Source organism: Salvia hispanica, chromosome 4 (assembly GCF_029641045.1).
Source record: "Salvia hispanica isolate PSC_SH4W2 chromosome 4, Shi_PSC_v1, whole genome shotgun sequence".
NCBI lineage: Eukaryota > Viridiplantae > Streptophyta > Magnoliopsida > Lamiales > Lamiaceae > Salvia > Salvia hispanica.
In genome coordinates, this window is record NC_142695.1 from 5,315,112 (window position 1) to 5,327,322 (window position 12,211).

Genomic DNA, 12,211 nt, shown 5'->3' on the forward strand with positions numbered 1-12,211 from the left:
TAGTGCGTTAGTATTTCCACCAATAAACATGATTAGTAGAATTTGATATTTTACATTTTATGATCAAACAATTTTATTTGGAGCCCAAAAGATGTTTCAAGCCCAATATGTTTAGACAAGAAAAACTATATTTTAGATTCATAGAAAAATTAGATGACTATATAGTTGTGTTTCTATGACTTTTGTGGGCTTTGTTTTCAGATGATCGTTGGCATGTTAACTTATTGACCTGCATTGCTTTCGTTGTAGTAAACCGTAGAATCATTAAATGGCGATCAATATTTCATCAAAATAAACAGTCAATTAATTGTGATAATTATTTTATCAATATATCCTATAGACCTATACTAAAAGTAAACGCCTTTTAAATGAACATAACTAATCGAAACTCTTATGTTCATTCAGTTGATGTTTATTTTCACAATGTGATATGTTGAGAGAAATACGGCTAATTCACTGTTTATATAATTACTAAGATGAATTGACTAAACTTTTACTATTAATCGTCATAATTAAGAACATACGTTTTAATAATTAGATCTAAATCCTATTTGTATACATTGTTAGTTCAATATTCATGTGAATCAAACATGCTATTTTTATTCCCATAGCTTTGAATAGTTAATAAAGATATTCCGCCCCCTCCATTTTCGAATCCTGGATCCGCCACTGCCCACGGCAGCTTCAACTCCACTTTGTGAGAGGTTTCATATCCATACATTTCGTAGTCTAGAAGATGAGGGGCTATTTTTTAACATTAAAACGCGTGTCTTTTTAAATGTTGTCTATTTTTTAGGGGTAGGGTAAGTATTTTTATTTATTTTTTCTAAATGGAGGGGGCAAATTAGTTGAATATACATGTATTAAAGTAGTAGAGAATAATATACTCCATTTACATGTATATATAGAGAGACATGAGCTGGGGCATTTGCCCTTTCTCTATGTACTCTTGCTCTGTCTTGAGTGAGCCGTTTCTTTTAGGCACATGATTTAAGATAATAGTGTTTAAAGAGTTAATAGGAGAGATAATAAAGTAGATAAGTGAAGAGAGAATAAAATAGGTGAAATAGTAAAAATTGAACATATGATGGGATGGAGAGAGGGTAATTTTACATTTTTTTCAAAACATTCTGCAGACATACTACTTAATTTTATGGTACAAACACTTAGGGTCCGTTCAGTACACGGAATTGGAAATGAATTGGAATTAGAATTCTATAGAACGGAATTGGAAGGACAATTTAATTCCAAATCCTATATTTGGTAAAATTAAAATTGATATGAAACTGAATTGACATGTTTGATGAATATTCACACAGTGCACTCACTGTGATTGTTGATGAGCGTGCACCAGTCATCGCTTCATTTTCTTCCAGGGGTCCTAGCATACCAACCCTTGGAAACCCGACATTTTAGGCCCTAGAGTCAATATTCTTGCAGCATCACGTGACACTTCCATCGAATGGAAAATAGATTCTGGTACCTCAATAGCGTGCCCGCACCTGAGCGGTGTGGCGGCTCTGCTCAAGAGCGTGCATCTCGATTGGTCTCCTGCTGCAATCAAGTCTGCCATTATGACCACTACAGACGATGTGAACCTCGCTGGTAATCCAATTGAGGACGAGAGGTTCATCCCGGCCGACCTCTTTGCCACGGGATCAGGTCATGTGAATCCATCAAGAGCTAAAGATCCCGGACTTGTCTACGACATCCAGCCCCAAGACTACCTTTCTTACTTGTGCAGTCTCAGCTACACGGACCACCAAGTGGAGTTGTTTCTACATAGGAGGGTGAATTGTGCAGTCGAATCGAAGATAGCGGAAGCAGAGCTAAACTATCCTTCATTCTCTATCATTTTCAGTGGCAAATGAACTTCCCAAGTTTACACCAAGACTGTCACAAACGTAGGCGACCCAGACTTGTCATACGAGGTGGAGATTACCGCACCTATTGGAGTTGATGTTCGTGTGGAGCCCACTACGCTCAACTTCTCCGAGACAAAACAGAAACTGCAGTACAAGGTTACATTCAGCCGACTCACTCCAAAGACCGATTTCATCCAAGGATTCTTGAAATGGACCTCTCCCACTCATTCTGTTCGGAGCCCTATTGTGGTTCGTTTGTCTTGAATAACTATATATGGATGCAAATAATCTCAAATTTATACTAGTATAAACTGTTGGAAAGTAAATAAAATAAAATCAAGGAAAGATCCCTAAGATTAGGGAATTGCCGTGGAGAAGGGGAAATTAATTAGGGCAAATCTTTACCATGTTTAGTTTTTCTTCTACTACTTAATACCGTGTATATGCCTCTGTAAAATTGAACAAGTTGAATGAATATGATCCCAAATTCAACATGGCTTCAGAGCAGGATAATCAGAGGCTCAGAAAATAATTCATCACAACCCAAATATACCTTGTCCCGACCAGAAGGCGACGGACAACCCCGGACCTGCAGAATGTTAGGAGAGGAAAAAGACGGTAAACCCAGCTTCGCCGCGACGTACCAGAGTATGTCGGACCCGTATCTGATATATGACTTGGAGGACAAAGTCAGTCGGATTGTCCAAGGGGACACGGATCTGGAAACCTACTGGAGGACCTTGCACGGTGTGTAGGTCGAGATCGACCGCTGCCAAGGCAGACCCATTACCTACTGCAACAAAGGGGTATGTCAGTATCGAGACATCACCAATCAACGGAGATTATACAAGTTTTTGGCTGGATTAAACCCTCAATATGAGGGAATCAGAAGAGACATTCTAAAAAACAACCCGACGCATCCGGTCGACGTCGCGTACGGCTGGGTGAAACAGGAGGCCACACGGCTGAAAATCATGCCGTCGGCGAACCCCGACCAAACCGGCGCAACGAACGGAGATCCATCGTCGGGCGGAGTGGGCTTTGGACTTGGATCCCGAAACAACCGCCTCTCCCCTCAGTCAGCGCCGCCGCTTCCCGGACAGCAGACATCACATTCCGCCGGCGCCAACAACCGCCGCGGTGGTAGACAGATTGAGGAGGCGAGCGCTGAGGGAGAAACCCCTCACGACGGCGGCGTGGCAGACGGATTGAGGAGGTGGGGAAGACCGCATTCGCCGGTAGAATCGGAGGAGGGAGCGGCAGCGCCGTGTCTGGTGAGACAATCGCCGTGTTTGGTGAAGGAGGTAATGGGCTAAGGTTTACACAACCTAGCCCAATTTATACTTTATTGCCTAGTCCCTCCAAATTTCGAAAATCGCAGCATATACCCCATGCCTTACAATCTGGACCTTATACTCTGCATAATTCAAAAAATGACCCCATATCATGTGAGAATATGTTTGTTAGTCCCAATAGTTTTGAAATTCTGCATAAATTACCTATTTCTTGTACTGTACAACATAGACCTAGTGATAAGGAGAAAGGGTGGATTTTTTATTGTGGGGCAACAGATACAATGACACATGATAAGAGTGATTTTGTAAATTTTAGTGATTCCATGAAAAGTCATATACAGACTGAAGATGGGGAATTAACATCAGTGGAGGGTAGTGGGACAATTGAGATCTCGCCTACATTAAAATTGTCGAATTGCCTCTATGCTCCCAATCTGTCACATAAGTTGATGTCAATTAGCCACGTGACGAAGGAATTAAATTGTACACTATTAATGCATCCTAATTTTTGTGTATTACAGGATATCAGGACGAGGAGGATAATTGGGCATGGCACTTAGCATCAAGGCCTCTACTATGTTGATGAGATGGCTCACCAAGGCAGTGCCGCAATGCTAGCTCACGGATCTGCGACTCGAGAAGCTTGGTTGTGGCATAGACGTTATGGTCACCCATCTCATGGTTATTTTAAGTTACTCTTTCCTCATTTTTCTCATCTTAAGGATATTGCTTGCGAATCTTGTGTTTTGGCGAAAAGCCACAGACAATCTTTTAATTCCACTGAAACTCGTGTTAAGAGTCTTTTTTCTTTGGTGCATGCTGATGTTTGGGGCCCTGCACCCGTTATTGGTGATCATGGTTTTAAATATTTCTTACTTTTTGTGGATGATTGCTCAAGGATGACATGGGTATATTTTTTGAAAAACTAATCCGAAGTTTATGACAAATTTGTCTTGTTTTACAAATTAATCCAAACTCAGTTTCAGACACAAATCAAGGTGCTTAGGTCTGACAATGGGAGGGAGTTTGTCAATCGAGAAATGTCGAATTTTTTCAGAGATAAAGGGTTAGTTCATCAAACCTCTTGTCCTTATACCTCGAACAAAATGGAGTTGCTGAAAGAAAAAATAGGATAATTCTAGAAATCACCTGTGCCTTATTTTTTGACTCAAATGTCCCAAAAGTTTTATGGCCCGAGGCAGTTGCTACATCGGTTTATTTGGTAAATCGGCTCCCTACAAAAATATTGAGTATGAAAACTCCGCTCCAACCTTTATCTTCTCTAGCCAAAGTACCCGAACCTCTTACACTACCGCTTAAAGTATTTGGGTGTTCTGTGTATGTTCATGTTCCTAAACACGAAAGAACAAAATTTTCCGCTTGCGCTATAAAATGTGTTTTTCTGGGGTATGGAATCAACCAAAAGGGTTATCGGTGTTTTGATCCCTCATCTAGGAAGATAATAACTACTATGAATTGTAATTTTTTGGAGTGCGAATATTATTACACCAGCATTAGTGGTCAGGGGGGGAGTGGAACTGTCGATAGGTCGAGCGGACCCCTAAGCTGGTTTATGCCACTACCAAGCAACTCTGCCATGGAACCAACAGAGACAGTTAGTACTGCCGCCGAGCCTGTCTTGTCGGCAGCAGAGCCTCCTCAATCGTCTTCGCCTAATAGTCCTCTTCCAGTGATATCTGAGGTAATTCCTTAAACCAGCATCAATAGTACAGTTGTTTCTAATGACTCTGCCACAGAACCGGAGGAGAGTGCTACGATTGACGGGATACTGGGAAATATATACTCCCAAATCGGATCACGAGGGGTATTGTTGGGACTACTGCAGCGGAAGACACGGAAAACAAACAGGTCCTTAACGGATCTATTTAGGTGATTATGCATTCGACTCCAATTTCATGCAATAAACATAGATCTATAGATATAACATCAAATAAACACATAATCATGCATATTCGATGTAGATTCGATTGTTACCTCATAATCCATCATTGGATTGACGTTGCTAGCTGCACCACCCGGAGATCCTTGGTTTATCGACCACGAATCTTCCGTACTATTCCCTTCCCTTGTCCTTGATTCTCCATCCGTGTGGGCGGATCTTAGATTATCAATTAAATAACTTTGAATGGATCTAGGAAAATCCAATACAAACACCAAATCGTCTAGATCTAATCCTATGAATTAGGATAGATCAAGAACAATAATCAAAACCCTAATTCTCCCACGTGCTAGGCACGAAAATCGAGACCAAGTGAGAGAGAAGAGGGAGGCGCCGATTTGCCTCCCAGGGTTAGGGTTTTGTGTTGTCTTTGATTGTGTGCTAGGGTTTTCCATTTCATTCATTATTTATAGTGGACCATATTGGGCTAGTAAGGGGATCCATGGAATGACTTAAGTGTTGGGCTCACCCATTAGATAATTAACTAATTAAATCAAATGACCCATGATTTAATATATTATCAATGGAATATTATTTTGTTCCACTAAAGAATAATATTGCACTCCCACTTAAATCACCAAATTACAAATAACTTGGGTCCATTTTATTTTATAATATTTCTCGCGTTTAAGATTATCTTGATCCGTCAATTTAATTATTTTGTCTGCTATGTGACTAGAATTAAATTAATTCTCCAAAGAGTTTTTCTAGTTTGAAACTTTATTTATTATTCGTGGAATAAATTCCAACTGCGCAGTTTTCTGAATAATAAATTCCTTTTTCAAACACCTCTTGGGGATCACCCAATCATACCACACTGGGCACGCGAATTCTATGAAATAATATTCCAATACCTTCATGTTATTCAATTACTACCCCCAAGATATCATGAACTTGAATTACGTACAAACTCTCACATATTGATAAGTCAAAGTGACGTTTGATTGAATAAACAATATTGATATTAATATCATAGACTAGAAAATACTAAAACTTTCTGAAATATATTCTTACAGTAGATAGCAATAAAGAATACATTTCGGATTAGATCCTTTCAGTGCTTTACCACACCGGTGTTACTAATCTCTTCTTAGGTAAGAGAGAATTATCACAAACACCGCAACCGTACCAATAGGTAGCCAAAGCCTATCTAGGTTGTGAATACGTTTTTCTTCTTACTAGATCTGGCCAAGTCCCCTACTGGAAAACTCATGAGGAGATTCATCGAATTTCCCTACTTGACCTTCTTAGTAAAAAGCCTTAGACTTGTTTATTATATTTCAATAATAAACCATTATATTATATTATTTATTCTCATAATTAGGTAAACAAGTGGACGTGGCGTTTCTCGTATACATGCACAAGCTGACTGTACAAAGGCATGTACGCTCGAAGCATCTTTTAGTATACAAACCCCAACAATTCCACCAAAGAGATACAGTCCAGAGCGTGTCTCGAAGAAGAGTAGATATTCAATGGAAAATCTGGTAGAAGCTAATTTGACAGAGATGGCGAGGGCATTCTCTGCTGCCCTATATGATGAAGAAGAGCTTCCCAGAACTGCCGAGGAAGCAATGAGAATTCCACATTGGAGGGAGGCGATGATTGTAGAGATGAAGGCACTGATGAAAAACAAGACATGGGAAGTATGTATGAGACCCGAGGGATCGAGATTAGTGGATGTCGGTGGGTCTTTACCATCAAAAGAAGGCCAGGTGGCTCCATTGAAAGATATAAAGCACGGTTAGTGGCAAAAGGGTACACTCAAACCTATGGAGTTGACTATGCTGAAACTTTCTCGCATGTAGCAAAGATGAGTACTATTCGAGTGTTGTTCTCGATAGCGGCAAACAGAGAGTGGCCGCTACACCAGTTTGATGTGACAAATGCATTCTTACATGGGGAGCTGTCGAAACCTATATACATAGAGGCACCACCTGGATTTACAGGGGAATTTGAAGGAGGAAAGATTTGCAAACTGAAGAAGACCTTGTATGGACTCAAGTAGTCGCCCAGAGCATGGTTTGGGAGGTTCACAGAGGTGATGAAGAAGTATGGGTACAGGCCGAGTAACTCTGATCACGCACTTTTTCTGAAAAAAAGGGAAGGAAAGATTACACACTTAATTATTTATGTGGATGATATGATCCTGACTGGAGATGATGCAGAGGAAATCGATCAGTTAAGGAAAAATTTGTTTGCAGAATTTCAAATGAAAGATTTGGGTCTACTCAAGTACTTTCTAGGAATAGAGGTGTTGAGGTCAAGAAACGGGACACCTGGACACGGGATTCTGTTTGAAAAACACGGGCACCTAGAGATTCATGGTTTCACGGATGCTGATTGGGCTGGAAATCCAAATGATCGAAAGTCGACTGCGGGGTACTTTACCTTTGTAGGAGGAAATCTTGTCACTTGGCGGAGCAAAAAGCAGAAAGTGGTGGCCTTGTCAAGTGCTGAGGCAGAGTTTCGAGGGATTAGGAGTTGTTTTGCGATAACAAGGCAGCAATCGGTATATCTGTGGACCCAGTTTAGCATGATCGGACGAAGCATGTAGAGGTGGATAGGCACTTCATCAAAGACAACATAGAAGCCAAGATAGAAGAACTTCCCTTTGTAAAGTCTGAAGATAGCTGGCCGATATCCTAACAAAGGCTGTGGACTCAAAAAGCTTCTGCAAAGTATTGGGCAAGTTAAGAATGAGCGATCCCATTACTTAACTTGAGGGGGAGTGTTGGAAAGTAAATAAAATAAAATCAAGGAAAGATCCCTAAGATTAGGGAATTGCCGTGGAGAAGGGGAAATTAATTAGGGCAAATCTTTACCATGTTTAGCTTTTTCTTCTACTACTTAATACTGTGTATATGCCTCTGTAAAATTGAACAAGTTGAATGAATATGATCCCAAATTCAACATAAACTATGCTACTAGTATAAATTTGACTCACATGCTGGCGCTGCCATGACTGTTTACGTAATCGAGTCCATATTTTAATTACTTGTATCGAGTCGAGCCGAATTATCAGCTTCATCTCTGTCAGTTATTTCCTGGAATGCATATTATTATAAATAAGAGAGTCAAGCCGATTATTATAAATATTTTCACAGGGAGGTGATCAATTGCTAACTAATTAGCAATCCAAAATTAAGACCAAGTTTTAACCATTAGATTAAGAGATCTACTAGTTGATAAAATGCCAAGTGGATTATATTTTAAATTTAAATGAGTATTAAATAAAATCAAAGGGTATTAATGTCAATGCACTCTTATTAAAATTATCCTAAAAGTTTAAATTTACGTAACTCTCTCGATTTAAATTATTTTTTCGTAAATAATATATCAAATTAAAGGTAATTTTATAAGGATTCTAACGAGATCTCTATTGCATATGTTCTGACGACGTTCATATGATGAAATTTGATGATTTTTATTTCAGTTTTCGTATATGTTGATAAGCATATTTTTATCAATAAATACATCAAAAAATCTCAATATAATGCAGGTAAAATCTCAATATAATGCATGTGAAATCTCAATAAAACCGTGTTGATATTTTGTCTACTGTTTATTGAGATTCGTAAGATTTAATCTCATCTACTCATTTTGAAATCTAATGGTGGAGATTTGACCTTGATTTTGGATTATGATGCTATAAGCAATTGAAGATGACTCTATTTTCACATATTAAATGTATATCAAATCACATTAGTTTCGTTGCGAGCATCAAGACATTATCATAACTGGTTATCGTATTAATTGACAAAATTATCCTCAGAACATAACAAATTAAATTTTGTTGCCACAACATCAATCGCAGTCGTTTAATATGGCAATCATAATATTGATATTAAGTCTTAGTTTATGCATGAAGTGATGAAGATGCAGTTAATATTTAGTCTTAGTTAGTTGATGTTTAGTCTTAGTTCAGATCTTGACAATGAGCGCTTTCGAGGTTTAGATTTAGTTGTTTCATCCTCTGATGATAAAGACCTTCTCCTTTTCGAGGTTTAGATTTAGGTTTAGATTTAGTTGGTGTGATGGTTTTCTTGTTTTTTCAGGACTTTCTCGGTGATGCCGTGGCAATCCAACATCATCCCAATATGATTTCCTAGCCCGAGGGCTTGCACTCCTGCTTCTCTTTCTCCAGGAAAGAGGTGAATCGTTATCACGTGATTTCCCCAATCCCGTCTCCTACTTCTATCGCTGACATCCCTACCATCCTTATAAGACCTATGCTGTTAATATTTAGTTTTAGTTAAGAAAGAATATGCAGTTGATATTTAGTCTTAGTTCAGTTAAACTTTGATTACTATCCAATATATGCACGTGTTAATTTTTTAATTTTTTTTATTTAATATAAACTTGCTGGAGTAAATAATGAACTATATTCACTAAATCATGAACTAAATGAACGTATGTTATGAAGTAATTTTTCGCATTTATCACATACCGAATTTACTTCAAATGAAAGATAATTATGTCATAACACATTATGAAATAATAAACTAATGGAATGAAGTTATAGTATGACTGAATGAAGTAATAAGTTCATAACTACTGCTTGACGTTTAACACAGTTAAAATTAGTCTACAAACATACATTGTCCATGTTTGCATCTCAGATACCAAATAAAAATAGTCTACAAACATACATTGTCCATGTTGAGGCACCTGATGCACATGTTGCTTCTGAACCGGATGATTTGGAGAGCTGGTACCGCTCTTTTCTACCGGCTACCACGTACAACAAGCTCGAGCGAAGATGAGGCACATCTCGTTCAGTCTTACCGCCACGTGTTCAAGGGATTTGCTGCCAGGCTTTCACCCGAGCAGGTGAAAGAAATGGAGAAGTGCCCCAGAAATTGATGTCAGTGTAAACAACACATTCCCCCAACTTCTTGGGGTTGAACCAGAATATGGGGTTGTGGAACGACTCTAATTACGGTAAAGGTGTGATTATTGGCGTGTTGGACTCCGGAGTGTTGCCTGAGCATCCTTCCTTCAGCGACGAAGGAATGCCACCTCCACCAGATAAGTGGAAGGGCGAGTGTGAATTCAGCCACACAACCTGCAACAACAAAATCATTGGAGCAAGGTACTTTAATGCCAAGGACCAGAGCCCCCTTGACGATAATGGCCATGGAACTCACACCGCGGGCACTGCTGCTGGACGCTTTGTCTGTTTGGAACCGCCAACGGCACTGCTGCTGGCATTGCAACACTTGCTCATCTAGCCATCTACATGGTGCTCATTAGTGATTCTGGAACGGCTGCAGATTTCCTTGCTAGAACGGATGCAACGGTTGAAGATGGAGTAGACGTGCTCTCGATTTCAATAAACTTGCAAGCACAAGCTGCAAACTTGTATCAAGATCATTTTGCAGTTGGTGCATTCAGTGCGATGTAGAAGGGTATCTTGGTTAGCTTCTCTGCTGGAAACAGTGGTCCTCTTCCCTCATCTGTGGGACACGGGGCACCTTGGGTTCTAATGGTTGGAGCAAGCACGATGGACAGAAAATTAGTGCAAAAGCAGTGCTAGGAAACAACCAAACACTCGATGGTGAATCAGTTTATCAACTGACTAACTTTCCACGAAAGCTCTTCCCACTTATCTATGCCGGTTATACACCTGACTGCCTAGACTCGCTCAGCCGAAGTGACGTCTGAGGTAAGATAGTGGTGTGTAAGTTACGTAGATTACCAGAAATTCAAAGTGGAGCAGCAGCAGCAGCAGTGAAAAGTGGTGGTGGCACTGCCGGCATGATTTTGATAAACGATGAGACAGATGGAAACACCATTCGAATTGAAGTCATCGGTTTTCCAACAACGTTCTTGAAATGGACCTCTCCCACCAGTTCTGTTCGGAGCCCTATTGCATTTATAATGTCTTAAACTAGTATGTTAATATTTTAATATTTGTAGTAGTTATAAATTATGTGATGCCAACATGATATGGGTATCTCTTCCTCACCAATCCATCCATATGTAGCCCTGTCATGACCGTCGGCCTAGCCAAGGTAACCGCTCGATCACGTCGCCAAGCCACTCTGCACCAGCTATCTCCAAGATTACGCACGAGTCCAATCGAGTCCTTATTTATTAGCCTTATTTTAGTTAATTGCCTTGTATCTAGTCAAGTTGAATCGTATGTTTCATTTCGGGTTTTCTTTGTCCGTTCTTTCCCGGAATGTAAAAATAAGTTGAGCAGCATAGGATTTAGATTATTATAAATAGGGGTATTGTATTTTCACATTACTCATGATATACTATAATATTTAGTTGAATATTTCTTATCCAAACCCTATACATTTCCCCTCTCTCAAACTAGGGTGATAAACTGATCGGTAAAGGAGGCTGTATTATTCATTGATATGTGACATTGTACATAGGCACTATTATATAGGCTTAGGAAAAACTATACAAGGAAAACCTAATTACCATTAATTACATGATTCAAATCTCCTATGATTGGTATAATATAACTCGCGTATCTTCCTCCGGATATGGCGAGATACTCCGTGATCTTCTTCCAACACTCCACCTCAAGTTAAGTAACGGGGTTTCCGATACTCAACTTGCATAATACCTCTCGAAAGGACTTCGAGTTCACGGCCTTCGTCAGAATTTCTGCTAGCTGATCTTTAGACTTGACATACGGCATCTCAACAATCTTTGCTTCAACGTTATCCTTTATGAAGTGTCTATCCACTTCCACATGTTTGGTTCGATCATGTTGAACCGGATTCTCTGAAATACTGATGGTTGCCTTATTATCGCAATACAATCTGCACGTTTGGGATGAAAACAACTCCAACTCCTTCATAAGTCTTCGCAGTCATAGTAACTCGGTCAACTCACTCTTAATCCCACGAAACTCCGCCTATGCACTAGATAGTGCCACTACTTTCTGTTTCTTACTCCTCCATGTCACGAGATTACCTCCTACAAAGGTGAAAAGCCCTGCAGTTGACTTCCTATCATTTGGGTTTCCAGCCCAATCAGCATCCATAAATCCATGCATCTGTAAGTGCCCTTGTTTCTCAAACAGAAGCCCATGTTCGGCTATCCCCTTTAAATATCGAACAATCCGC

General features: G+C 39.6%; 1 long non-coding RNA gene and 1 pseudogene across 2 annotated transcripts; one reads left to right on the top strand and one right to left on the bottom strand.

The window, feature by feature from the left end:
• Positions 1-1,055: 1,055 nt before the first annotated feature.
• Positions 1,056-3,170, bottom strand: LOC125200128 (uncharacterized). 2 transcript variants are annotated; one of them, XR_016137841.1, is made up of 2 exons: positions 2,777-3,170; positions 1,056-2,655 (listed from the first exon to the last, which is right to left on the bottom strand). It is a non-coding gene; the product is annotated as an uncharacterized LOC125200128 (long non-coding RNA). The 2 variants fall into 2 exon arrangements; XR_007172682.2 differs by having other exon boundaries at positions 1,056-2,658.
• A 3,994-nt stretch (positions 3,171-7,164) lies between these two features.
• Positions 7,165-12,211, top strand: part of LOC125194521 (subtilisin-like protease) — a 35,680-nt pseudogene continuing 30,633 nt past the window's right edge.